This window comes from Accipiter gentilis, chromosome 31, assembly GCF_929443795.1.
Source record: "Accipiter gentilis chromosome 31, bAccGen1.1, whole genome shotgun sequence".
Taxonomy (NCBI): Eukaryota; Metazoa; Chordata; class Aves; order Accipitriformes; family Accipitridae; genus Astur; species Astur gentilis.
In genome coordinates, this window is record NC_064910.1 from 9,320,367 (window position 1) to 9,343,923 (window position 23,557).

Below are 23,557 nucleotides of genomic sequence, written 5' to 3' on the forward strand. Positions count from 1 at the left end.
CTCATTTCTTTTACATATTTCTGCAGTATTTCCGTTCTAGCCATAGCGCTGTCTGTTACATAGCTAATTTCTGCTTAGTTAATGCTGAGCCTTTTATTTTGGAGTGTACTTCAAAGACTTACCCACATGAAACACTGATGTGTATGTTGTTCATTTAGATACAGCCACTAAACCTCTCTAGTTTTAAAGGTCATGCTAGTTTGATTTTTTTTTCTTTTTTAACTTTTTCTTGAAAGCAACAGAAAAAAGAAACAGGTGATTGCTTAATTAATTCTAGCCAAAATTTAAGGTTTTATTTTCATGACACCCACAGACTTGTGCTTTTTCGGCATTTGTGTAAATTGCTTTCTTCTGTTGTGTTTTTGAAAGAAATTAATTTCAAAACAGCCACAATGTTTACTTGGTAGAATACCTCCTGAAAATGGGAAACCGCTATTCTGACACTTTTCTAAGCTGTCAGAAGGCCTTTTGCCATGTAAGCATCGAGACGGCTGTCAGCACTGTCACTGTCACCAGAGACAGTCTCCTGTGACAGCATTTTAACTGGCAGAATGGGATTCTGATGGGGGGTGGGGAGTGGTGGTGGTTAGTTCATGTTCTTTAAAGTATATTATTTTAAAATACATCACTTTCAGTAGTAATGTGAATAGATTTGTAACCAAGTGGAAACACGCATGACCTGCCAATGTTACTCTGGAGTTACTGATAGTCATGCCATGTCTAATTCATCCTTATCATGCCTTCACTGGTGTTACAAGAATTAGTAACTTAACTGGCTTTTGTTCATGTATTTAGCCTAAATCCTGAACAATAATGTGTCAGGTAGCACAGCAAGGATGTATTAGATCAGGTTTTACCTCCCAGAATTTCTTCATTGTCCTTTCCGAACATCCAGTTAATAAAGAGAGCAATGAAAATTATGTCTGTGATTGCTGTTTTGATAAAGCCTGAAAACGATTAATAAAAGCCAGGTATAAAACATGATAATGCAACAAAGGCAGATAATATACATCCTAGGTGCTGAAATTACCCATTCCCTTCACATTCAGGCCAAAACCAACATGTAACTTTTCCTGCTAATAAGTATGAATTACTTTGAAACCCAGTGTGCCATAATGTAGTACAAATCACTGCACCACAGACTTGAAGGGTCTGTGAGCCATGCAATCTGTATCTCCAAATCCCTTCACAAGTGGCCATTGCTCTTCATCCTTTTTAATTTAACTGTGAAACTGCGTGATGTTCAAATGCATGTACAATGAGTAGCAGTATAGAAGTATGATCAGGCTAAAAATAGTAAGTAGTCCCATACTATGCTATAAGCACTACAATTTTTTATTTAACTTCTATTGTTTGAAAAGCATTGCTATTTTAGCATTTCCTCATCGCTCACATGCTTAGCAACTGCCACAACTATATACACTGTGGCAGGAAGGGTGGGTATCGAGCAACACAAGGCCAAATGGCTCTGCTGGCACAAATGAAGTTGTTCAGCCTGGAGAAGAGAAGGCTGCCAGGAGATTTTCTTGTGGCCTTTCAACATACTAGAGGGGGCTTATAAGACAGAGACATTTACCAGGGCCTAAAATGACAGGACAAGGGGTAATGGCTTTAAACTGAAAGAGGGTAAGTTTAGATGAGACATAAGGAATAAATTTTTTATGATAAGGGTGTTGGGATACTGGAACAGGTTGCCCAGAGAAGTTGTGGATGCACCATCATTGGAAGTGTTCAAGGCCAGGTTGGACAGGGCTTTGAGCAACCTTGTGTAGTGAAGGATGTCCCTACCCAGGGCATAGGGATTAGCCTAGGTAGGTCCCTTCCAGCGCAAAGCATTCTGTGATTCAGTGGATCTATGAATGCAAGACCTCCTGCACATGCACCGGGGCCCCAGGGCAGAGCCCCCTTCATCAGACACACGGGAACAATTTGGCCCAGTATTCTACTTGATCAGCTCTCTGCTAACAAGGGCTAGTAGTGGATGTAAAATTACAGTCTGCATGGAAAATTACTTTCTAATCCTCTTCAGCCAGGGTTGCTCTGTGCCTTCTGGCACAGCTCTGAACTCAGACTTGTGTCATTGCAGCCAGTGAGTGGTCACTACAAGTATTCTCTGAAGAGTATGGCATGATACTGTCTTCAGATGGGGCAGTTCAGATAACTAGATGCACTATACATACATCAGTCCTTTAGGAGCATTTCTTTAACATGCTTAGCCTTGAACAAGCAGGTTAGCTCACCGGGAGACAACTGTCATACTGCTAGCCACTAAAAACACACCAAGTGACCCTGTTGATACAGTTACAATTTCACCACTGACTTCTGCAGAGACACAACTTCATCATCCAAGTTTTATATCACCTACTAAATGTTTATTCTTGCTGTTATATTGTGCCAGTAAATTGCAGAAGTTATATGGTATAGAGTAAGGAATGCCAGACTTCTTGTAAGAGAAAGGCTGCCTTTAAAATTTATGCCTCTCCTTTCTGTTTGTAAGGTGTGGCATACAAGAACGCTTGACTTAAATTTTATTTGAAGTTCAGGGATTTGAGCAGTTTTGCCTCAATGTGTCCTCACAGACATTATTCTTCCAGTCCCTCTTCAGAAGGGGCCCCTTCCACATCTCTAGTGATGTACATTGCATTGGCCTGCTGTGATAGAAAATCTGAATTAAACACAGTATATCCATGGATAGGCACGTGTGCATCATTACATGTTTGGTATTGTTTTCAAATGGTTCGGTACACTTTTCAACTTCAGAGCAAACATGACATTTAAGCAGATGCTTCAGCTGAGCAATTCACAGTAATGGCCAGGCTTGGAGGATACCAACATTTCGACACACAGGACTGGAATGAATACCAGATCCCAGGGACCACCTCCTTGCACCTGCAGGCATTTAGATAATCTAGACCACAGCCTGTGCACTCTTACAGAACATCCACAAACTGTAGCAATGTGGGTAATTGTTACTCACATGGTGGATGGAAAGCTGGACATGAGCTGGCAATGTGCACTCACAGCCCAGAAAGCCAACCGTATCCTGGGCTGCATCAAAAAGCGTGACCAGCAGGTCGAGGGAGGGGATTCTCCCCCTGTGCTCCACTCTGATGAGTCCCCACCTGCAGTACTGTGTCCAGCTCTGGGGGTCCCAGCATAAGAAAGACATGGACCTGCTCGAATAGGTCCAGAGGAGGGCCATGAAGATGATCGGGGGCTGGAGCACCTCTCCTATGAGGACAGGCTGAGAGAGTTGGGGTTGTTTAGCCTGGAGAAGAGAAGGCTCCGGGGAGACCTTAGAGCAGCCTTCCAGAACCTAAAGGGGGGGGCCTGCAGGAAAGATGGGGAGGGACTTCTTTTTACAAGGGCCTGTAGTGATAGGAAAAGGGGTAACGGCTTTAAACTGAAAGAGGGTGGATTTCGATTAGATATAAGGAAGAAATTCTTCCCTGTGAGGGTGGTGAGGCACTGGAACAGGTTGCCCAGAGAGGCTGTGGATGCCCCATCCCTGGCAGTGTTCAAGGCCAGGTTGGATGGGGCTTGGAGCAACCTGGTCTGGTGGAAGGTGTCCCTGCCCATGGCAGGGGGGCTGGAACTAGGTGATCTTTGAAAGTCCCTTCCAACCCAAACCATTCTTATGATTCTATGATACTCATCCAACAGTCAGCATGATTTTTCCTGGCAGACTACTGTCTCTCCATTTACTTTGTAGGTGCTTCTGAAAGGCCTTCCCATCTCTGTTCCTTAATGTCCTAAAATCATCTGCAAATTTTGCTGTCTTTCCTTTCATAATCACCCAGCTGAGAAATAAATGTTTCAAACACAGATGCCTTGCTCTATTTCTCTGAGACCTTGCCATTTATTCTTGCTTTGTCCTGATTCCATCACTACTGTGTGGTCAATGACAGTCCTCTGCAGTCTCAGCACAGGGCTTCAGGTGCTGCTTGCAAGGGACTCTTCAGCAAAAGCTTTCAGCAAGTTTAAGTAAATATCACCCAACCTCCTGGAATATTTTGTTGAAGGGCTCGAAGAATTCTGGCAGGAACACAGAACTGGGAAGCAGCATCTCAGTTAGGGCGCTGTGGTGGGTTGACCCTGGCTCGACACCAGGTGCCCACCAAAGCTGCTCTATCACTCGCCCCCTCAGCTGGACAGGGGAGAGAAAATATAACAAAAGGCTCATGGGTTGAGATAAGGACAGGGAGAGATCCCTCATCAATTACTGTCACGGGCAAAACAGACTTGACTTGGGGAAAATTTAATTTAATTTATTACCAATCAGATCAGAGTAGGGTAATGAGAAATAAACCCAAATTGTAAAAACACCTTCCCCCCACCCCTCCCTCCTTCCCAGGCTTAATTTCACTCCCAATCCTCCTCCCCCGCAGTGGCACAGGGGGACAGGGAATGGGGGCTGGGGTCAGTTCATCACACGTTGTCTCTGCCGCTCCTTTCTCCTCAGGGGAAAGACTCCTCACTCATCCCCTGCTCCACTGTGGGGTCCCTCCCTCAGGAGACAGTCCTCCATGAAATTCTCCAATGTGAGTCCTTCCCACAGGCTGCAGTTCTTCACGAACTGCTCCAGCGTGGGTCCCTCCCATGGGCTGCAGTCCCTCAGGCCCAGAGTGCTCCAGCATGGGTACCCCCTCAGGGTCACAAGTACTGCCAGAAAACCTGCTCCAGCGTGGGCTCCTCTCTCCACAGATCCACAGGTCCTGCCAGGAGCCTGCTCCAGCGTGGGCTTCCCATGGGGTCACAGCCTTCTTTGGGCACCCACCTGCTCTGGTGTGGGCTCCTCCACGGGCTGCAGGTGGAGATCTGCTCTACCATGGACCTCCCTGGGCTGCAGGGGGACAGCCTGCCTCACCAGGGTCTTCCCCACGGGCTGCGGGGGAATCTCTGCTCCGGCGCCTGGAGCATCTCCTCTCCCTCCTTCTGCACTGACCTGGGGGGCTGCAGGGCTGCTTTTCACATGTTCTCTCACTCCCCTCTCCAGCTGCAGTTGCTGCTTGGTTTTTTTCTCCTTCTTAAATCTGTTATCCCAGAGGCACTACCACTATTGCTGATGGGCTCAGCCTTGGCCAGCAGTGGGTCCGTCTTGGAGCTGGCTGGCATTGGTTCTGTCAGACATGGGGGAAGTTTCTGGCAGCTTCTCACAGAAGCCACCCCTGTAGCCCCCCACTACCAAAACCTTGCCGTGCAAACACAATACATGGATCCAGCCCCGTCCCATGATCGCAGGAAACACTGACATGGATATTTAGCCCAGAAGCTAACACCCCACAACTCTAGTTCTACCTGCCCTCACTCATCACAAGTCTGAAGAGATATTTTAGTACTGATAATAAACTTAAGGTTGATGCTGCAAGAAACCAAAGCTGTGAACCATGATGAACCACAGGAAGAGGTCAGAGATACTAATTCTTATCTTTCAAACCTGGAGAGTTAGATAAAAGTCTTCCAAATCAATATGCTCTCATGAACTACTGATTTTCTGCAAACAGAATAGACCGATACTGTTGTTACTCTCTAGTTAAATCACCATGATGAACAATTAATTTCAAACAGCTATGCCCAGCTACTGTAACGTGTTGTGTTGGGCTCACATATTAAAAATATCCATCCTCCTGCATACAACCTAATCTTTATCAACACATTTGCATGCAAGGAATATGTCTGTCAACTGTGGTTTAAACCCACAGTCACGTAAATCTTCATGCTCCTCTCTGCCACAATCAGAAGCAGAACTTGCCAGTGCTTTCACTTCTCTGAGCATATCTTTACAGGTAGACATTGACTGAAATCTAAAGATGGATGGCTAAAAAGTCAGCTGGTGCAGCTGCATCAACATCAATGCTATTGTTAGTCAACAGCAAATGTGGCTCTAGTCAAACTCCTCTAAAGGTTAATGTTCTTTTGCAACAATGAAGTGCAATTATCCCAGCATATGGGTTTTCAAACATACAAGGGAAAGTCTGCAACATCCTTTCAAGTGTATAAACATAGAGAAAATGACTTTAATGACTATTAAAAATTTGTAGAAGTCTACCTACTGCATACATGTGGCCCATGCTCTGTTTTGAAGCAGAATAGCCTGCAGATTTGTGCTAAATTTGAGATTGGCTTTGGTTAACAGCAAAAACTAAATAAAACGAAAAATATTGGTGATCTTTTTTTCTTTAAATGTCAGTTTTAAATTTAGAAACACAGAAACTCAGAAATTACAGTTTCTTTTCCTATTAACCATGCTTTTCCTTCTTCTGGTCCCCTTTCAGCATAAGCTGATAAAGATCATCCCGTAATTTTGCTTTTCTGGCCATGTAGACATCTGTTTATATCTACAAGAGGCTGAAGATTTCAAACTATCTCTATTTAAACATTACAAAAATAATTGTTTCCTTCTTTTGAAGAGCTTTTAACTGTTTTGGTATAATAAGGAATTGTTCAAAATTACTTAAAGGATGATAACAAAACTACACACACATTGAGAGGAATCTTTCCTCTTTTTGTTTTTTTAAAGTCTGGGGAGAATATCATAAGAAAGAGAAATGTGAAGGAAATGTGAAGGCCATGCAGCTATAATCTGTTCCACTTGTGCAAGGCCTGCATGCTAAAAATTATATACATTAAATTGAGAAGATGGGACTACTAGGTAATAATTTCTTACTTTCTATACTTCCCCACTGACAAAAATTACAGTTAATGAGTGGGAATGACTGATGCATATTTGCTCCACCAATTCCAGTGACTGGTTAGGGCACCTGTGCTTATTATGTAACACTGCCCTAGCTTAGTCCCACCATAAGCTCCTATATTCATCTCAGCAGGGCTTGTAAAATACATTTAGCAGAAGACAGAGGATGTTCTCTTTTCCCTTTTGGGGTGTTCAGTCTGGCTTACACGGCGTACCACTTTCTACACAGGTTGCAGCTGCAACCCAGAGGTTTTTAAGCCTTTCAAAACATCCAAATGAAATGTTTCCCAGTCCAAGCCCATCCGCTGACCTGCTTTTGAAGTAACAATCGTCTTCACTTCAAAGGAAATCAGACTCCTTTGCCTTCCCTGCCAGCTGAGGTTGGTCATTGAACCAGTAGGCTTTAAAAGAAACACAGCAAGAAATGAAGTCTGTTAAAGAGGAAAAACCCTCCACAAAAGACAGGTCACAGACTTGTGTATGTACAAGGAGCTGTTCTTGATGTCAGCCGGGTCCTTCCTTTCCATTTCAGGAGGCAGAAATAGAGTGGGGTACCACAAAAGAACGTATCAGGTACATCTCTGCTCCCACTGACTTGAAACATTTTCAAATCAGTTGGCTTCAGGTGCCATGATAAGTCTCCTGGTTAGGACACAGCTAACTAAAAAAACTTGAGGCTAATTGGCAGGGCCTGAGCAGAGCAGCAACTCCTGAAGGAGAACCTCAAAACTGTAATGCAAACACAGAAGTGTCACGTCAAGCCAAACTATCTTTAAGGAAGATCCAGCATCTAGCTGTTTCTCAACAGGTCTTCAAGCTCATACAGTTTTCCCAAAGTGTCTGTTCTTTCCCTCGCCTGGGCTGGAGCCCTTGCCTTCAATCCTCCACCTTTCATCCCAACACTCCTGCAGACATGGAGAGGGTTCGCACTAATTGAGCCCACAGCACTCTGTTAACACTCCAGTGGCCAGCAGAGATTTTGCATAACTCATTACAGGCTACAAAAGCAGAGCTGGTGGACAGCACTGAAATACGTGGACAAAACTGCTGTTTTATAACCAGTACCGATTATGATTTGAAAACTACAGGTATAGCAGATCTCAGAGTTTAAAAACAAGAGCTATCTCTGAGACCAAGGCATATATTACACAAAGTCTGAACATGCTAAATATCTATAGAAACACGTTGAGAACCATTTGGGTACAATTACAATGTTGTGGCAGAATGAAGGAAAAACATGTAGCATAAGTTAATGCCAAAGGAGGTTACATAATGCCCAGAATATGTCTCCATTCCACCACAAACGATAACATCTGTTTCTATGAAAATAAATCATGAAGAGGCTCTGAATCTGATATTAATCAGACAAAACAGATTAACAGAGTGTGTTCTTGAGAAATGCTGAAAAGAACAAAATCTCTCTATGACTGAAGTTTCTAAATAGACCCCTTAATCGTCACATTATTTTAAGGGGACTTAAAAGTTTTCTTGTTTTTGTGGACTTCAAATATTCTTTTTTTCTTTTTTTGAGGATTACCAAGTGCAAATTGTGTTACAGTTGCTAGAAACAAATATGTGTGTATAGCAATGACAAGGCATAAAGGTGCCTTTTATTAAATTCATGCTTTCTGAAAACTGTTAATTTTTCTGTTACAAGTCAAACTTGTGAAAAAAATGTACCCAGGATACCTCAGTGATTCAGGTTTATAATGTGGAAGTAATAATTTAACTTCTCTTGGCAGTGTTATCTCCATTATACCTCATGTTGAAAGAAACCTCTCTATTGTTCACTATAATGAAACATTTGCTACCTGGAATAAATGATTTTTCAGCCAAGAAACTTGTTGTGATAACAACATGAAACATAAAAGCAGAACATGTAATGAAACTTTACACAAACTGAAGAAAGAAAAAGCTGTCTTCTAGAACTTGATTTTAGAACTCTTTTCAGAGAGACATCTAGTATTAATTTTTTTTTTAAGTGGTATGATGCTCAACACTCCTATGTTTCCTGCCAAAAATGCTCATAAACTCCTATCACTCTTCCAATAAACAGATATACTGGGAGAAAAGACTATCAGTTGCTTATACTTAGCAGGATGGATAGGTGATGGTTAGTATTGAGGCTTCCTAAATGGGTATCACACAAGGAGGTGGAAGAAGTGGAAGAACAGCCTGGATGTAATTTGCATCCAGTCCTACAGACATTAAAACTCAAGAGTCAGTCACCTCCATACTAAAGCCACAAAGCTTTTAATAGTTTGAGGTGTGAGAATTTCTCTTCTGAACAAAGTAATGCAAGAAGTGCTCATCTTCCAATGGTGTCTTCTGAGCATCACTAAACAGAACCCTTGCACTTGACAACACTGCTTACTGGTACCTAGAGCATAAAAAAACAGATGCAAAGAAGACAGCTACCTCAGCAGAAGGCCCACAGCCAGGTAGGGTTCTCATCCTCCTGAATTTCAGAGCCATCACAGATACTAAGATTGAATATTTACATGACAGTGCTGCTCCAAGCCACTGCAGAAAGATTCAGCTGAGCTTGGTGCTCTGCAAACATGGAAGGAGAAACAATCCCCTGCCTGAAGGGAAACCACTCAAATAATAGACACCTAAGAACACAAATCTCCCTATCTGTGCATGCTTCCTAAACAAAGAACAAGCAGGAACTCTTGAAGGGAGATATTAGGTGCCAAATTTTACTAAGGCATGAGCTCTATGTAGAAGCCTTCCAGAGTTCTTGTCCTCTAAACCAATAATTAATGGCATGAGGACACTTAGGAAAACTGAGTGCCCAAAATTCAGGTGTGAGCTAGATGCATAAATCCAGTGGACTAAATCCTCCATTCAGTGCTCTCCCACTGCATTTAAGCCAGTGCAATCAGGTGACCATTCCAAGGGAGTTCTTTGCATCTAAACAGTACATCTTAAAAGATAAATTTAGCATGGCCCTGCAGAGTTAATTAGGAAAATCCCATTCTTTAACAGATTCAGACACTTCAATGGAAATTTTTTTCCTTCTCATTCTTCTGGTTCTACACACCTGCCTCATTTGATCTCAGGACTACCAGACCTAGGCCATAAAAATGCATTAATATATTCACTACGTGTACACAAAAAGCCATTTGTAAAGAACAACTAAAGAAAGGTGCTTCCTAAGGCCAACAGTTTTTATTTGAAAAATCCTTCCAGTTCTTTTAGCTAAACATGTTAACCGCTGAAAGAATTATCAGGTAAGGTATTTACTGCTAATTATATGCACAGCCCTGATGGAGCTGTTCACTGATACTCAGTTTGGGACACTATTTTTCTCCACATAACTGTGCCATATAAACACATCTCCTTTAAAGCTCTAAACCTCACATGTTATCTAATCACTGCACAAAAACACTCTAGAAGTTAATGTAGTTCAGCTATTTTATGTTAACAAGACAATTAGTGAAAAGAACATTAATAATTTACCACTTTCACATTTTACAGGCAAAATCAACGTCTCAGACTGAAGTATAAGTGTTCGATCTTCTCCAGTTCTTCCTGAGAATTTACATTTTCCTACCATTTTTGTTCTTGTCTGGGTAACATCCAACCATGACATCCATCTCATCTGGATGTTCTCATCTGTTCTTATCTGGACAATCTAATGTTCAGGTTGAGGACAGGAAAAACATTTACCTATCCAAATACCAGCTGAGATCTCAGTGGGTCTCAGGGTGCAATGCTCGCACTCGGAACAACCGAGATGACGTTTTGAATGCTGTTGTCTCTACATTTCTTCTGGCTGCAATTCCAGAAATTAGTTTTAGCCCATACACCTGACTTTGCTACTTCCAGTGCCACACAAAACTAAACTGCTTAAAGAACTGGTAATGATTTAAAAAAAAAAAAGTAGAAACAAAACCTTTTGGCTGTAATATTATTGGAAGAATCTTGCAGAAGAAAACAAAGCTGGATGCTACTATATATTTGCAGAACATGTTAACAGTTCTTTCTACCTTGAAAGTAAGGTGCGAAACTGTGTAATATGTGGGTAACTGATTTGCAAGGATATTGGAAGCACGTTTTGTTGTACTCATTTGTCAATTCTGATGAATTTTAGTTAAGTCTAGAGTTACTAAGGAATTACTTTCCTCTCTGTCTGGGGACATGTATTCAACGGAGATTGCATAAACAGGGAAACCTCAAACTCAGGCACACTCAGGCACACCTCTGTTGACACTGAGAGGTACAAAACGAGATTTAAGGTGCTATCCTGGATAAAACTGTAGTCTGTCTCCACATCTATCCAGTTAGATGCCTGCACCAAACATCCCCAGGCAGGTACAGAAAAGTGGGCAGTTTTACATGGCAGTCATGCATGCCTATTGGCTAGCAGGCAAAGCAAATTGGGCACATCCGTGTGCTTTTGTGATGGTGATAGAAGAAAGGTTTGGCAGGATTTGTATGCAAACATTGACCTTACCTTGAATGCCAACTTGCAAATAAAAAGAGGCCCCAGAATATTCAAGAGTTGGCCAAAATGTGTATCACAGTAGCATCTGGCAAACTTTTGTTGATCAGATGCTGTATGCTGCTTTTAGAGCCCTGTCACTGGTATGACTGGCTGCCCTGCTCCCTGATACAAATTCCCAGTGAGGTGAGATAACACTTCACTTGTGAGCCACTGCTTGGACCCCATCACATTTATGTCTTCCTAACTGTCTATGGCTCAGCAGAAAGGCGGTCAGCAATTTGGGGGTAACTGGGTTCTCAGAAGTTTCTTCCTAATCTGGAGGAACAGAAGGGTCAGCTAAGGACCTGAAATATGAACATAAAGATCTTTCTATTTGAAGCCTTTTTTTTGTATTTATTATCTCTTCTTTGTTGCTATTTCTCCATGCAGTTTCTTAAACACAAGAGCTATGAGAAGGACATCTCTATCCCAGTTACTGAGCCAAACACAGAAGAGCTGGAGGTTGCTGCAGTGTTCTTACTAGTGCTTGTACTGGTAGCCAGAGTGGAAGAATTGCCTGACATTTTTAATTTAGATCTACAAAGTCACTTTGTGAGAAGCAATATCAGTATAAACCCCTGGGGAGCCCCTGATCTCAAGCATAAACATCTATCTATCTCCAACATCAGTACATCCCCAAGAGTGAAGGAGCAGTAAAAGGCATTACAACTCAGAAGAATCCTAATTCTTCCATGTAGCTGGCAGGAGAACAGGCCTTAACTTGTACTTCAGGCTGATCTGAAAAGCACAGTTAAAGTTTTAAACATAGTGACTTATCTTAGGCTCTATGTAGCCGATTTCTCTATATTTATCTGCTCTCACAGGTTATGTAGCCTGTCTTTATGTTTCTGGATCACTGCTTGCCCCAACAAGACAAGAATACTAATGCGAGGAAAAGCAAACAGCCTCAGGCTATATCTTAGTACTAAGAGATGTTTAAATTACCATACTGTTCTCAAAACAAAATAAAAATCTGAAAATCTCTAAAATTCTGGTATAAAATAGTAACAAAGTGTTTCCCAAGAATGCTTTCTTAATGAAGATCAGTAAGACTAAACTTGGACCTGGGAGTACTTCCCAATATTCATGACTGAGTATACACGCTGGGTTGGATTCTGCATTAGACTGAAACCAGGGTGTGCATAAGCCTCAATTTGCTATGCTCTAGGTCCTGATACAGTTTGAATTCAGCCTTATATACAGCTGTTTTACAGAAAATCACAAAATATAAAAATGTTCTTCACTTCCATCAGTGAAGAATTAGAAGACCAAACTCAATGCAAATCATATGCAGTGATATGAATCTTTGAAGGTTTGAGTCAAAACAAGTATGTCTACAGATGCAAATTTTATAATCAAAATTCTCAGTGAAAGTAAATAATAGAGATCCGTATTGAAGAAGTGAGAACCACAAAATGCAAAATTCTACTATTTAAAGGAAATGTAGGATGCCTTTAGTAAGATTTGAGTAGTTCAGATTCAACAACTTCACTACTGTTGGTACCTACATATAAAAAATTCAGGATAACAATTAATTTAATGTTTTCAATGTCAATTTGTCTATACCGCAAGCTCCTGTTTTCACACTAACTGTTGCTCCCCTGAATTCAAGATGTTAGTCTTCATCTCATTAATATTCCAAACTTACTGGAGCCAGTCAATGAGTGTAGTTGAATATGAAATGCTAAGCTAGAATAATACTTTTGTTTTCAGAGATAAATGCAATCCTTTCCTGTCTCACCCATTTACAATCAAAATTACTATGAATTATAGTCAGCCCAATGGAATGATGAGATCCAGTCAGCTAATGCAGCCAGTACATCTCAACCTGTTAACATAGTTATTCAAAGACCTTGTAATTGAAGAGCTCTGCAGGGAAGCAAGGCATCTTTGCCACTTGTCCTCAACTACCAAACTATGATCAATAAAAAGGGCAATTTATAAAGAACGACACACCATAAATATAAATTTGGATAGCCTGTTTCCATCAGTTTACTAGACAATACGTTTTCACAACAAAGTATATATTTTCATAATAATTTCCATAATAATTATCCACACTTTTTAAAAATCGTTGAGGCAGTTATAACCTGAATATTTTCAAGAGCTTACTGGTTGTCAGACGTGTACATATTTGTACATATTTAAACAAAAACATGCACACTTACAAATTTAAACTCTTCTTCACTATTGCCCTATTATAAAGAAAATAGTGTCATTTGTGAACACTGTTTCGTGCAAACTCTTTTTTAATTCATTTTGAAGAATTTAAAATGTAAGCAGGCCAACTAATAGGAATGGATATTGTGCTTTGATTCTTTTTACATGAAAGGTTTACCTCATCAAGCTCAGTCTTTCTTGGTAATTACTAAATAAATTATTTGCAAATTTTATTCTCACAATTAGAAAAAAATGTTCATGCATGATTTTCACTTATTGTTCACTGAACTCCCAAATGAGGCTACAAATCTTGGCCCAAATTCAGCAAGGTACCTAAATATATGTCTAAACTCAGGCAGAAATCACTGTTTCTGGCCAAATTCCAGAAAGAAAACTTCTCTGTAGTTCACATGCATACCTTCCTTGAGGGAAAACTGATAAAACATTGAAAATCAATACCCTAGAAAAAAATAAATGTCAAGATCTTTACTGCAGCCGAAAGAAGAAAGTGACTGGATGCAAACAACTCCGCTTTTGACATGCCCAGAAACTAAGTTCAGAGAAAGCAATTACAAAAAGACTATTTATTGAAAGGGTTTGAATCATGGAGGGGGAACAAACAGCCTAAAAGAGCTTGTGAGTTCTGAAACACCTCAGCAAGTGGCAGGCCACCCTGGTCGTGGGCAGAAAAAGCAGCACTCAGCAGACTAGCATATTCTGAGATGAAAACGGTTGTGTCACAAGCTCTGGGCAGAAGCTAGCTTAGAAAGGCAGGAACATCAGTTTTAATCTGATCTCTCAATGTGCTATTCCAAATTAAATGAATCTAGTCCCACAGATAAAAATTGCAGCGCTAACAAATGAATTTTTTACCCTGAACCCTTCTTCCACAAGTCTGTAAGAAGTTTAAATAGAAATTTAAAAAAAAATGAATTGTAGCTTTTTACAGAGCACACAGGTCTTCAAATTAGCTGAACATTAACACAAAGTTCAATTCTTAAACTTCCTTTGCAGACTTTTCTCTCTCCCTTGTACATCACCATTTTCATCTCTATTACTCAAACCCGTAACTGAGGGTTATTTTTCATTCCTTCTCTCTCCATCATAAAAGCCCACATCTTAAATGTGTGTCTTTCTTTCCCTCCTTCATGCCAAACTCTTATCAAGATACTCATTTCCTGTCTTGCCTCCATCATTTTTCCACACTGGTTTAGCTACAATCACTTTCCTTCTCTATCCTCAGCAATTAATGACTTTGAACCCAATGGCTCCTCTTTGCTACATCCAGTTGAAAGCTAAATCTTCTCCAAAGCACCTTCCTCCTCTCTATCTAGCTTTTGCTACACCTCTGTAGATGGTGATCTTTTTTGTTGGCATCTCATGATTGATTATGTATCTTTTTTTTAGGACTCCTCTAATGGATAAAACACTTTTCCAGACATTAAATGGATTGCATTTAGTTCCATAACTCTGAGGGTAACTAAGGAGAAATCTTTGTAAGGAAGACACCCCAGCTTGTAATACTCCTAAATCCGAAAGTCATGGTTACAATCCCCCTGTGATGATGGCCTTACTCATGAAAGGAAAATAATCTTTTATCTGCAGGCACTAATTTAGACCAAGCTGCTTTGTAAACACATAGTACAAATCCTGAAAACGCTTTCCCGACTATCCTCAAAACAATCAATTTCTTCTGTAAACATATGTCAAGACTTACTTGTGTCACCAGGACAGAAATTCAGCCTAGATGCCTTCCAACATATAGCAAGCAGGTCACTCCATCATCATGCTGCCGGCTTGTGTGCTGCTTACAGCTTGGTCTGTCTATGGAGATAAAAGCCATGCACCACTGGCACTTTGAGAAACCGCTGAGCTACTCTGCTAGTTGAGCTGTGGTACTAGAGCACGAGAATGGTATGACAAAGATGTAGAAATTCTTCAAGGTTAAACTAAATATCGTAATTTTTTTTTTTTTTAGCGTAATCCAAACAAATATGTTTCCTTGACATTTTTAGACTTACATTAATCTATTCCACATAAAAATAAGCAGAATGTTTTATGGAGAACAGGAAGGCATCTTCAGTCATTTTTTGTTTAAGATGAGAAAAAAACCTGCTATTGGCCCAAACCCTTGAGGACTCTATGTACAAAGCATCATTTTTCTTCATCTTTTCAAACAACAGGATGCATCAGAAACAGTGATGTGATCTTAATCTGAGAGGCAATGCTGTAGGCAGCTCCAAACTCTTCCTGTGACTACAGAGCATGCCTTCAAAAAACCCAACCTGATAAATTCTAAAAATCAATGGAAACCACTGTGTTCTGCAAGGGTAAAAGTGTCTGTCACATACATATTAATTTCTATCATACAGTTTACTATGACATATTAATGATGTGAATATTTAGTCTCTGGAGACTGTCAAATGAACCATGAGAAAGGGTGGCATTCTCTAGCAAACAGGTTTCTACTGCTCATATGCTACTCAATTGCAGCTGGCAACCCACTGGAGAAGACCAGGCCACTGTTTGTAACACACAGTTCATCTGCCTTAGTCTGAGGCAACACCAAATGAGACTCCGGCAAGAAACTCTATTGAGCACTTTGTGCAATGGAGCTACATTTGGGAAAAGTACCTGTGGAATCAAACCAGCTTAGGTACAATGCAACTAATTTTCAATTCAGACTAAACCAGAGATTCTAACCCTAAGCATTTGCCAGTCTAGAAATTAATTTTTGACAAGGAATATGAAAAATTTATCTCCATTCTTACCATCTTTGTATCAGTAAGCAGATCCCTTCCAGGCTGGGTTTACAAACCTTTAGGAAAACCCTGATTTTACACATATGTCTCAGACACTGATGAAGATACAGACAGCAGAAGAGTCTACTGGATGGGGACAGAGAGCTGAAAAGAAGTACATAAGATATGAGAAGAGGTACATGAGAGACATACATACAGAAAAGGAAAGTGTGAGGTATACCTGGAGAAAAGCTTGTAAAGATTAAAAGCAAAGAAAGGGAACTAATGGCTGTTTGAAAACATAGAGCAAGGGCTGTTAAGGAAAACTTCCTTCAACTGAAGCCAGAGAGCAGTTCGTTTTTTGGAAAAATTCAGTCTGCAATTTGAAAATGGGGAGAAACTAAGGCTGAGTGGTAATAAAAGGTTGCTGCTTCTGTGACCACTTTTGCTGGGGACTCCTAAGCTTTATTGCTAAGACTGCAAAACAGGGCAGAACTGTGCAGCTCCGTCTTCTGCATCTGCCACATTAGTTTTGAGACCCTACCAGTTTGTGGGCCACAATGGTCTTTGGAGATGTAGACCGTGAAATAAGTTCACATGCTGAATATATGTTGAGGGCTGCACTCTTGAAGTGACTTTCAGCAAAGCGGACAGGAGACACTACAGAGAATCTCAATGGACTGTTAACATTCAGTTTCATACAAGGGGCATACTAGTTTTCAGATGGAGGCTACAGCAAAGTTGTATTTTATTGTCAGTGTTGCAAAGATCCACCCCAGAACAGTGAGACTTGCTCAGTTTCTCCCAAGAAACCTAGAGAGGGAAAACAATTTCCTTCCTTGAGTCTTTCACAGCCAGCCTTAATTCACTTGTAAGCATCTGGAGTTCTGTCCATCTAACGACATAAAACTAAAGGAACCAGTAATATTTTTGTATGTACAATATGTAAAATACATCCTATTACACTTTGTTATCAATCACACTTTGCTTCCACATCAGTTCATTTGGGAAACATTACAGAAACTGTACAGATCCATTTTTCCTGCTTTGATTTAGAATTAATTTGAACTTTTCGGTTTGGGGTTTTTTTTGTTGTTTTTTTTTAAAAATCAATCTGGAAACTGAGGATGGTGAGACTGAAAAGTCTTCCTGAAGGATAAAGGTCACACAATATAATTCATAGATTTGGATTTTATGGTTAGTATGGTTTATCAATAGACCCTTTCTATTTCTTATTAGAGTGAATTTTATGTAAGGAAATCCAGCAACTGAAAACTAAAGAGTAGACTGTATCATTCTAATTGGTCAACCCAGATACAGTAGTCTTTGTGTCTCCATCTCTTAACAGAGAGGTAAGTGAAGCATGGCAGCAAATGGGAAAGCAGGAATCCAGCAGGATCCTGATTTTCAGTGAAAATATTTTATCTTTTCACATGCATGTACTGATAGTTATCTTTGAGTCAGAAAGCCTCAAATGATTTAATCTTGCAGTGGACTGAGTACTCTGCACTCAGTTTAATGACCTTAAACTTGAACACTGAGCTCAGCAGAGCTCTATCTGCTGACAGCTACCACTAAAGTTATGTAGTATTTAGCTAGTCAGGACTCAGGTGCCCAGGGCTCAGGCTGGACTCAGTATTTCCCCAGCAAAACATTACACGACATTTCAAGCCATGGAAGCCCAGACTGGACTTCAAAACCTGTTTTATCAAGTGATTATTTATTTGAGCTAGCATGCACAGTACAGCTTCAAAATGAAAAGTTTTAAGTATGAGTGTGGGAGTCGGGCAATGCCAGGTTTACCGCAGACTAATCTATCCAGCAAGGCAGTGAAACTGAGAGCCTTAGCCAAATTCCAGCATGTACCAGCTACAAATTTACCCAAATGCTAAGTGTCAAACTAGTGACAGACTGCTGGTTAGAACTGACTGGTCAGCCTAAACCAAAGTAATTTGTGTCTGGCATGAGGTCACACCATCATCATCTGAAATCCAGAGAAAACAACCAAAGATGACTCCTTGTTTTCTAAAAGGAAAAAAGTATGAAATAGTAGAAAACGAAGTTGCCAGATCATAAAACACTGAAATAAAGTATTTTAAAATCATGTAATCCCACTTTTAAGAAATCTGCACGAGTAGGTAGTTGGTTTGCATATTCTCACTAAGTGTCAGACCTCCCTATCTCAAAAAAGCTGGGACATTTTAATGATGTTGCCATCATTTTGCTTTCAATGGAAACTTGTCTTAAGGCCTCAGGATAGACATAATGTCCGTATTTCAATAGAAGATGGAATACCATCTCTAAGTATCACTAAATCTATTGCTCCTGGTCTAATACAACCTATTGCATATGGATTAGAAAATACAAAAAGGTGTTTCTTTAATGTTAATCAATTACTTTGAGCAAAGCTAAGAAATAAGCCAAAGTTAAAGTCCAACAATAATGTCTACTATCCATGGAGGTGAATTCTCCAATTGCTTTATGGTAAAAACCTATGGGTTCTTTTCATGCAAAGACAAGCACTTCTTTCTTCAAGCAGAATCACATGCTTTTATATTTTTCTAAAATAGCTTAGTGGAAAAATGAGAAAATATGTAACTGTCTGGGGACCGTGACTATTTTAACTGCTGATGTGCCTCAATCAACTCTATGCCTAAAGTAGATCACTTACCAAGGTCACTGCATATGTCTTTGTATGGAGGAATAACTCTCTGGAAATAAAACCACTGATTGTATTGTACTGATTATTACTTGACAGTATTTAGCCAATTTTTAACTAAAAAAAATATTCTATTGCAGTCTGTGAGAAATTCTGGAGTTTATGGAAAGATGTGGACTGTTATGGTGGTTTCTTAATTGAAGTGACATGATGAGAGACATGAGTCTGGATTGTTTCACCAGTGCAACTGGATCCTCACGTTTTTGTTTTATCTTTAAAAAAGAACTGGGTACTATGAGTTTCAAAACTTGCAACACATTTTTAGGGTGATGGTGTAATATGTGAAAAAAATACATTGAGCGCCAGAATGAATAACAATGACAAAGGAATCACAGACCTCTCAAAGAGTTACGTGTCAAAAGTCTCACTGATGATAATTGCAGATTCTTGACTGGCCTCTCTGGCAATAAGCAGCTGCAGAAAAACACCTACAAGGGCGTAATTCTAAATGTGATTGCATTTCTAAAAGCTTAAAAGTACAAGAAGAAAAGAGACTACATAAAAGTCTGACTGTAAGTGCTGTCATCAATATAGTATTTCACGAAAGCTTTCTGGAAATGTTACTTTTAATAGTATCAGGTGTACAGAGCAGTGTAATATGGCTTATAAATTACTGGAAGGGCTGTTGACATAGGTTAATAATAAATGACAGCAGATGAGGTAGCGAGAGTCACAGAGGAGCGCTTGATTAACTCCAGTTTTAGTCACCATCAAAGTTAATGATCTGTAGGCAGTGGTATGCACCATGGTAAACTAGACACATCAAGTACATAGAGTACGGAACCTACTGAGGTAAGTTATCTCATATCTGCTTTATTAGACAGGCATAGCCATGTTAAATTAAACTGATGGCTTTATTAGCACTAGGCTGTATTCAGTCAGTTTTTAAGACAGCTCCTCATTTCAGACAGAGATTCCTAATTCGGTGCTTGCGGCAAGACACAAGATACTTAGTTAAGTGTAAGACTTCTAATCACTGTAAACAGCACTGAAGAACCCCTCTCCTGAAAACGCTCTGGAAATTATGTGTATGAAGAAGAAACGAAGTGAGCTACTAAATACAACACATAAGCATGGGCTTGTACAGCGTGGGTGGAAATGGGCTGTGATATCCTCTGGTCAAGTCACAGATCTAGGTGACAGAGATTAGGATGTGACAACTCACTGAAGCGCAAGTCCCACTCATGCTAGATGAGGGTGTGGATGGCAATGCTATCTTGAAACGCAACAGCTGAAGGGCAGCACAATTTGTAGCTAAACACAGAGATGATCCCATTATCTAGCAGGGATTTCTACTCCTTTTACCACTCTGAAGTTTGAAATATTGCCAGGGACCTCAACAGTGGAACGAAAGGGATGAGAATCTGGGCAGAGTTCAGAGAACACAAACATGGAAAGGTCTTTATGAGGAAATATAAAAATAACTATGTTGTACAGAGCATTCAAATCATCTGCAGAGATGTGATAACCTTACAAATAGTGGGAGCTGTTACGTCAAAGAGGGAAAGCATATTTAGTGTGGTACAAAGGGGTGCAGACAGAGCAAAAGAACGAAAATCTATCACGTGTTTTACATCTGGGCAGCAAACACTAACATAGACTACTAGACTGGGACTACTAGACGAGGACTACTGTTGTGCCCAAGCAGCACAACATGCACACATGTTGATAGAAACATGTGTGTAGATGGAGTATTTTATTCACACTTGAGGAAGGGAAGGGGTGGATAGCCCTGTGGCTCATCCTGAGCACTAGCACAGCAGAGGCAGTGGTACTTCATGTTTTCCCTGCGCTGCTCTAGGAAGACACTGCAGCAGCTTCACCTGTTCTGAGTACTGCTGGGCCAAGTTGAATGGTTACCGTCTGCAGCTCACCACAGATGGCTCACCACTGTCTTCCTGTAACAGGTAACTGATCACTCCAATTACTGGCAAAACTGCTGGTGTGGCTGCCTCTTAGGCCAGGTCAGTTAAAAAAAAAAAAAAAAAAAAAGAAAAGCAGCCCACTATTAGAAGTGCTGGAGCTCAACTGGATCAGTTTGACTGAACTTAGCTAGGAAGAGACTTTAAAAGCAGTTAAGCTGAGCAGCTGAGGGGGTGGAAGAGGGTCCTGGGGATAACCACATCTGCACAGCTCAACTGCAGCTAGAACAGGATGTGTAACCACACTGCTGTCCCCTGGTCTATGTTGGAGAGGGTGTTTCTGCTGTAGAAAAGCAGTTCTTTCTCCAAGCCTGTTCAAGCCCTCTCGGCTGAGAAAGCATCACAGTTGCCAATAATTGTGGCAGCCTGTCCCCTGCCCACTAAGCTAGGACCACAAACCATCCGATACTCCTACCGCTATCAGCAAATATGAAATGTTCCTTATTGTTACTAGTCTGCACAGGATTACAAAAAAAAAAAAATTAAAAAAATCAACCTCAAATAAGAAACTACCATGTTTATGATCCTCTGCCTTATTCAGTATTTTACCTTAACCAAGTATGAAATTAGGAAAACAGAAACAACCTCCCTGACCCCTTCACATTCTCCAAGACTTATTTTTCTGGGGGTTTACTTGACACATAGCTTAAAAATAAGGTATTAAACAGAATTGCTGACTGAAGATGTCTGTCATGCACAAGCGTCCTGTGAAACTGCTAGTACAAACCCAAACCTGACCAGAGTGTGTCCCACTACAGCTACTGTCTCTGAAAGCCATGACCTTTCAGTGATCCAGCTTTGTCCCTAATGCGCTGCAATACCTTCAGAATGGTTTGTTAGGAGGATAAATGAGTTTAATGAGTAGTTCCATTCTGGGAGACAGCCTCTGCCAGTATATTCTGGGTTGTGTGGTTCATTTCTGAAACTATAATATTCCCTAGGAAAAAGAAGGACAATTCTTGGCTGTAGGGTGGATACCGAAAGGTGGTTTTCCTAAATAATAAATTAGGTCAGTCTGTAAATAAGTTATCTCCTTCTCCCTGGATAAATATTTACTCCTTCCAAACTAATATTAGGTTTATGTGTCTCCCAATAACTTTGTTCTGTTCTGGTTTTCATTAGGAGTTCTGGAGTCAGCCATGACAGGAATCTATCAGATAACTTCAGGGGATTAAAAAAAGAAACACCAAAAGAACAAAAAACCCCCTTGGGCTTCTAGTTTTCAATAGAACCAGCCTCAGTTAACTCAGCACCTAGGCACAGAACACATTTTAAGCTAAGTTGCTTCCCCAACAAAAATAACCACTGGAACAAACTAAAAACAAGAATCTCCAAATGGAACTTAACCACTGCAAGGCATGAGTTTGCATTTTCAAAAACAACCGATAATTTCTTAGAAATTGAGTATTAGAGAGGCCTTACCCTTCCAAAGTCCAGGGCTCCAAAAGGCTGGTGTGTCAAAGGCAGGGAGGGAAGCAATATATCCATGGCACAAGCCCCTGCTGTATATGGCATTGTCACCTGGGCTCAGCACAGAGCCCAGAGAACAGGTGTCAAACTATTAGAGACGGGCAACAGGGATTAATTTAGAAAGAAAAATTAAAAGGAGGGCTATTCCACACTAAGCAGTGAATCTTAAAGATGCCTGATGGCAGACAGATCACCATTTTCAGAAGTTTGATGTTTTCCTGGTTTACAACAATTTTTGTTTCAAACTATTGTTCCCTAATGATTTTAGAATTTAAAAGTATTTCATCCAGAATGAAGAACAGCTTCAAGGTTTTCAGTGATCAAATTATAGGAAAAAAAGATCATTTTGTGTCCATCCAAAAGCTTTTGGTTTCATTTTGAGCTTTTAAAATGATCTAAAGCTAAATGAAAGAAACATTCCTTTTCACCTACCTCTGCTTGGTTTTGTTGGCATACACAACAATGCCCAGAGACTGGCTCGATTGGTTTGATGAGAGCAAACATGGCAGAATGGCTATTTAACCATGAGGGAAGTCCTAGGACAAGAGCAAGTAGGTATAAAACTGTCCATGAAAAACTAAGGCTGGAAAGAATGGGATTTCTAAGGAGTGGATAAGGTACAGTAGGGCACCCTTCTCATAGCAGTAGTCTGGAGAAGCAGCACAGCTACTAAGCAAGTGTGCTTATTTTTAATATGCTGAGCACCAGCAATTTGAAAATGCACCATTATACAGTCAGTTAAAAGAGCACGTAGCATCTTATCATCAGGCATTGCTGTAATTCACAGCTCCCCCCTCTAAAGAAGAAAGGCTAACAACAACCAGAGGAATGGAAATATGATCTTTTACCCTTGAATTTTATGACAAACAAGAATTTTCTAACCTCTATATATTCTGTCATAATATTGGCAACTGTAAGAGCAAATCGGCCTGCTATCAGTAAGCCTTACACGCAACAAAAGCCAAGCAACAGCAACCTAAGTCAGGTTAAGTTTCCAGCAGCTTTTATGATGAGAGTTTTGAATGTAGGGTCTCTTGTTCTGGACCAAGTACAAAGCTGTACTTGTTTATCCATTCTGCTGTAGAGTGTGTGCTTAGCTGAAGAAGAACAATCAGCTTGAGGAAACATTCCTAAAAAAAAATAAATGGGTTTAATTTTTTTATTATTCAAAAAAGGGGAGAAAAACAAACATGAAATTTCAGTATACGCCCGAGAGTTTTTTTCCAAGAGCACTTGTATTTGTTATTACATCAGTAAGTATGCTTTGCTGGCCACATCAAAGCTCTTTAATTTATCTGTGATCAATGTTGGGTAAGTTTATAAGAAAACACCTTTTTTTTCCCATCAGCTAAAAAGAGT

The 23,557-nt window shown here is 40.3% G+C and overlaps 1 protein-coding gene across 1 annotated transcript in view; it reads right to left on the reverse strand.

The window, feature by feature from the left end:
• LOC126052852 (phospholipid-transporting ATPase VA-like) overlaps positions 1–23,557 on the reverse strand; it is a 72,220-nt gene that overhangs the window by 27,422 nt on the left and 21,241 nt on the right. The window lies entirely within an intron of this gene.